The sequence below is a fragment of the Lithobates pipiens genome, unplaced genomic scaffold (assembly GCF_037356315.1).
Source record: "Lithobates pipiens isolate NorthernLeopardFrog02 unplaced genomic scaffold, aLitPip1_a1.2 Scaffold_16, whole genome shotgun sequence".
Classification (NCBI taxonomy): Eukaryota; Metazoa; Chordata; class Amphibia; order Anura; family Ranidae; genus Lithobates; species Lithobates pipiens.
The window spans coordinates 190,224,165-190,230,522 of NW_027507748.1; positions in this window are offsets into that span (position 1 = coordinate 190,224,165).

Below are 6,358 nucleotides of genomic sequence, written 5' to 3' on the forward strand. Positions count from 1 at the left end.
TCAATGCCAGATTTTGGCTGTTCTGTGTTGAACACGATCTCAGCTCAGAGCCGTGCTGAGATGGCAGATGATGGCACTGATGAGTACTGACAGGCTGCGCTGAAAGGAGGCATTGATGGGCACTGATAAGAAGCATTCATGGGCACTGATGGACACTGAAAGAAGGCACTAATGGGCACTGATAGGAAACATTGATGGACACTGATAGGAGGCACGAATGGGCACTGATAGGAGGCATTGATGGGCACTGATAGGAGACACAAATGGGCACTGGTAGGAGGCATTGATGGGCACTGATAGGAAGCACTAATGGGCACTGATAGGATGCACTAATGGGTACTGATAGGAGGCATTGATGGGCACTGATAGGAAGCACTAACGGGTACTGATAGGATGCACTGATGAGCACTGATAGGCTGCAGTGATAGGGGGCACTAATGGGCACTGATAGGATGCATTGATACAAGGCATTCATGTGTACTGATAGGTTGCAGTAATGAGCACTGATAGGTGGCATTGATGGGCACTGATAGATAGCATTGATGGGCATTAATGAGCACTGATAGGCAGAACTCATAGGCTGCACTGATGGGCAATGATGAACACTGATAGGCAGAACTCGTCATTGACCAGTACTGATAGGTGACACTGATATACTGCATTGATGAGCACTGATAGACAGCACTGATGGGCATTGAGCACTGATAGGTGGCATTAATAGATACTGATAGGTAGCACTGATGGGCGCTGATAGGCAGCATTGATGAGCACTGATAGGTGACACTGATGGACGATGTTAGGCGGTATTGATGAGCACTGATAGGTGGTGCTGATTAGGAATGGGCGAACGGTTTGGACGAGCATAAGTTCGGGCCAAACTTTCGTTGTTCAGACGCTCTGTAAACAGCCGAACAAACGGGTCGTTCAACTGTTTGTTCGCCCCCCCGAACCAAGCACAATGCATTGCGGCATTGTACAGTGCATTGCAAACGCTGGTTGGCTGAAGCAGTGAAAGCTTCAGCCAATCAGTGCACAGAGCACTGTCAGAGTCATGATTGGATACTGTCATCATCACTTTATCCAATCATGACTCATTCCCGCCCCATAGTATGAAAGTATTCTTTCAAGGGCAGTCATTTTCAGTGTGATTTCGGTGTGGAGAGAGATAGAACAAGGCTCTGTTCAGTGCTATTAGTTATTTAGTGTACTATTATTGTGCTATTTTGCTTCACTTGTCAGTGTAGAATATTAGTTTAGTGCCAGTCTAGGGATAGTGTGAGTGTTGTGAAGAGGACCATCATTCAGCTTTGAATAGTGTGCATCTAGAGTAGGGACAGCTCAGATAGTTTCACTGTAGTGTAGTGAGACCATGCCATTCATGCATACATTAGTGTAGAGTAGGGACAGCTCAGATAGTTTCAGTGTAGTGTAGTGAGACTGTGTCATTAGTGTATAGCTAGAGTGTGGACAGTTCAGATAGCATCAGTGTATCAGTGATTGGGTTACTGCCAGTTTAACGCCATTTACTTCTGTGTGCATTACTGCCAGTTTAACACCATTTACATCTGTGTGCGTTACTGCCAGTTAAACGCCATATAGTTTTTTGTGCGTTACTGCTAGTTTAACACTATATAGTTCTGTGTGCATTACTGCCAGTTTAACGCCATTTACTTCTGTGCGCGTTACTGCCAGTTTAACAACATATAGTTTTGTGTGCGTTACTACCAGTGTGTTAATATCAGTTTGTAAATGGATAGAATTGCTAAAAGACAGAATTCAGAGAGTAGTGGTTAAGGTTCAGTGCTGGGACCCTTACTTTTTAATATCTTTATAAATTATATTGGGTCTGGGATCAAAAGTAACATTTCCGTCTTTGCAAATAACACCAAGCTATGCAGTGGAATAACATCCTTACAGAATGTCTCCAATTTACAAGCTGACCTCAATTCTCTGTCTAATTAGGCGACTATGTGGCAGATGAGGTTTAATGTTGAGAAATGCAAAGTTATGCACTTGGGGGCTAAGAATATGCATGCATCATACATGCTAGGGGGGAGTACAACTGGGGGAATCCATAGTGGAGAAGGATCTGGGTGTTTTGGTAGATCATAAGCTCAATAATAGCATGCAATGCCAAGCTGCGGTTTCCAAAGCGAGCAAAGTCCTTTCCTGTATTAAGGGAGATCTGGACTCCAGAGAGAGAGAGATATCATTTTGCCCCTGTTCAAATCATTAGTAAGACCTCATCTGGAATATGCAGTTCAGTTTTGGGCACCAGTTCTCAAAAAGGATATTGGGGAACTGGAGAAAGTGCAGAGAAGGGCAACCAAACTGATAAGAGGCATGGAGGAACTCAGCTATGAGGAAAGATTAGAGGAACTGAATTTATTCACTCTTGATAAGAGGAGATTAAAGGGGGATATGATCACCATATAGTGAACTTGGTGTCAAGTTATTCACTTTACAGTCAACAAAGAGGACAAGGGGGCACTCTTTACGTCTAGAGGAAAAGAGATTTCATCTCCAAATACAGAAAGGTTTCTCCACAGTAAGAGCTGTGAAAATGTGGAATAGACTCCCTGCAGAGGTGGTTCTGGCCAGCTCAGTGGATTGTTTTAATAAGAAGGGCCTGGATTATTTCCTAAGTGTACATAATATAACTGGGTACTAACATTTATAGGTAAAGTTGATCCGGGGAAAATCCGATTGCCTCTCGGGGGATCAGGAAGGAATTTTTTCCCCTGCTTTAGAAAATTGGATCATGCTCTACTGTTTTTTTTTTTTTGCCTTCCTCTGGATCAACTGTGGGTATAGAATTGGGTATATGGGATTGTATGATATTATTATTATTATTATTATTTATTTATTTTTTTTGTGGTTGAACTGGATGGACGTGTGTCTTTTTTCAACCTGACTAACTATGTAACTACCAGTTTTATGCCATATAGTTCTGTGTGCGTTACTGCCAGTTTAACGCCATATAGTTTTGTGTACGTAGCTGTCAGTTTAATGGCATATAGTTCTGTGTGCATTACTGCCAGTTTAACGCCATAAAGTTCTGTGTGCGTTACTGCCAGTTTAACGTCATATAGTTTTGTGCATTGCTGCAAGTTTAATGCCATTTACTTCTGTGGGCGTTACTGCCAGTTTAATGCCATTTACTTCTGTGGGCGTTACTGCCAGTTTAATGCCATATAATACTGTGCGTGTTACTGACAGTTTGAGGCCTCATAGTTCTGTGTGTTATTGCCAGTTTAACGCCATATAGTTATGTGTGAATTACAGCCAGTTTAACGGCATTTACTTCTGTGTGCATTACTGAAAGTTTAACGCCATTTACTTCTGTGTGTGTTACTGCCAGTTTAACGCCATATAGTTTTCTGTGCGTAGCTGCCAGTTTAACGGCATATAGTTCTGTGTGCGTTACTGCCAGTTTAACGCCATATAGTTCTGTGCGCGTTACTGCCAGTTTAACGCCATATAGTTCTGTGTGCGTTACTGACAGTTTAACGCCATATAGTTCTTTGCGAGTTACTGCCAGTTTAACGCCATTTACTTCTGTGTGCGTTGATGCAAGTTTAATGCTGTTAACTTCTGTGTGCATTACTGCAAGTTTAATGCCATATAGTTCTATGCGTCACTGTACGTTTGGTGCATATTATTGCAGTATATTATCGTGCATCCGTGGATCGTGTCTGTGTAGTGTGAGTACTCAAATTAAAGTGCACTAAACACCACCTTACTTTGATTAAATTGCATCTACGTACAGATTTCCACTTCTTCTTTACATTTGCTTATAAGCAGCGCGCCCTCCCTCCCAATAATGTCTAGGAGGACAACAAGGAGAGGCAGTCATTCCCTTGGCACTGTAAGGGGGACAGCAACAAAGGTGCAAAGGCAAAGGTGGACACTCTGGTCAGTCCTCAGGTAGGGCATCATTTCCTCTGTTTAGTGAGTTTGCCCATGCTATCCAGCCACGGCATGCAGTGGAGGTGGTGGACTGGCTTACTAAACCTTCCCTATCCTCCTCATGCTCAGTCACACAAGCAGAGACAAGTGTGCAGTTGCCAGAGTGGATAAACCTGCCTCATTGTCCACATCTATTCCTGCCATAGCCCCAACTAGGGATGAGCCGAACACCCCCCGGTTCGGTTCGCACCAGAACTTTCGAACGGACCCCAAAATCGTACGAACTTTAGAACCCCATTGAAGTCTATGGGACTCGAACGTTCGAAATTAAAAGTGCTAATTTTAACGGCTAATATGCAAGATACTGTCCTAAAAAGGGTTTGGGGACCTGGCTCCTGCCCTAGGGGACATGGGTCAATGCCTAAAATGTTTTTAAAAATGGCCGTTTTGGTGGGAGCACTGATTTTAATGACGATTAAAGTGAAAAAAAAGTGAAATATTCCTTTAAATATGGTGCCTAGGGGGTGTCTGTAGTATACCTGTGAAGAGCCAAGTGTTTCCCGTGTTTAGAACAGTCCCTGCACAAAATGACATTAAACGGAAATATAATCATTTAAAACTGCTTGCGGTTTTAATGTTATATCTGGTTCCTGCAATATGGTTGAAAATCATTGAGAAAAATAGCATGGGTAGCCCTCCCTGCCCATTACCAGCCCCTTTGGGTCTTGTACGCATATTAAGGGGAACCCCGTACCCATATTAAAAAAAGGAAATGCGTGTGGCCCCCAGGCCCTATATACTCAGAACAGCAGTATACAGGCGGTGCAAACAAGACAGGGACTGTGTAGATTTGTTGTGTTAAGTTGAATCTGTTTGTAATTTTCAACTGGTACGTTTTTAAAGTGTAGCTCCAGTCAAAAAAACTATTTTTAAGCTTTTTGGAAAACATAGGGAAGGGTTATCACCCCTGTATAATTTGTTTTGTCGTCCATCTTTTTTCATCTCACTTGCTGTTGTCTCCTTCTGTTTGCAAGTAGGAGATGTTTGTAAGTTGGCTAGTTTTATTGCAGGAATTAGCCCTGCTGCAAAGCATTGCATCAAAAATTGTACTTAAACGCCCCTGTTAAACAGGGGCAGAAAAATTGGGCCTTAGGCACTGGTGCTGGTGCCACCACACTGCAACCTCTCCCATATACTCCCCCTTACATCAGGGTCCCCAGAGAGCCTTCCCCTTACATCGGGGTCCCCAGAGAGCCCCCCCACTTACATCATGGTCCCAGAGAGCCCCCCTTACATTAGGATCCCCAGAGAGCCTCCCCAAAGAGCCTCCCCCTTGCATCACTGGTGCTGGTGCCACCACACTGCAACCTCTCCCATATACTCTATTTTTATTGCAGGAATTAGCCCTGCTGCAAAGCATTGCATCAAAAATTGTAATTAAACGCCCCTGTTAAACAGGGGCAGAAAAATTGGGCTGATGGCATCACCCAGAACCAGAAATGTTCTTCCAACATATCAGCGGAGGAGGAAGAGGATAGACAATCAGCATAACAGGACAGTCACTCAGCATCAGCATAGGCAGTCTTGAAGGGATGTGATATTTCCAAAAAAATTATTCGGTTACATCAGCTTCAGGTGCTTGGTAGCTGTGGGTGATCCAAGACTGATTCATCTTGATGAAGGTCAGTCGATCAACTGATTCGGTGGACAGGCACACCCTGTGATCGGTAACAAAGCCACCAGCAGCACTGAAGGTGCGTTCCGAAAGAACGCTGGATGCAGGACAGGCCAGTAGCTCAATTGCATACTGTGCAAGCTCTGGCCATTGATCCATCCTCAAGACCCAGTAAGCCAGAGGATTTTCAGTGGGAAAGGTGTCCAAGTCTGACCTTGCCCCTAGGTATTCCTGCACCATGTAAATCAGACGCTGGCGATGGTTGCTGGAACCGATCATACCTTGGGGCTGCGGACTAAAAAATTGTCTGAAAGCATCAGTCAGACGGCCACCTTCTCCACCGCTCCTTCTGACCGATGCCTCAGCAACACGTTGTCCAGGACCAGGAGTTTGTAACCTCCCAGTCTCTGGGAACACGTTGCACAGACCTTTCTGCAAGGCCTCCCGGAGATGTCTCATCCTCTGCTCCCTCTGCGATGGCAAGATAAGGTCGGCAACCTTACCCTTGTACCGTGGATCAAGGAGAGTGGCCAGCCAGTAATGGTCCCTCTCCTTGATCCGAAGAATACGAGGATCCTTCCGCAGGCTTTGCAGGATCAGGGAGGCCATGCAGCGTAGGTTAGCTGAGGCATTCGGTCCGGAGTCCTCTGGGTCACTAAGGACAACATGATCCGCAGCTACCTCCTCCCAGCCACGTACAAGTCCACGTGTTTCTTGGGACTGTAAATCATCCCTTCAAGACTGCTGCTGCTGATGCTGAGTGCCAGCCTCCAC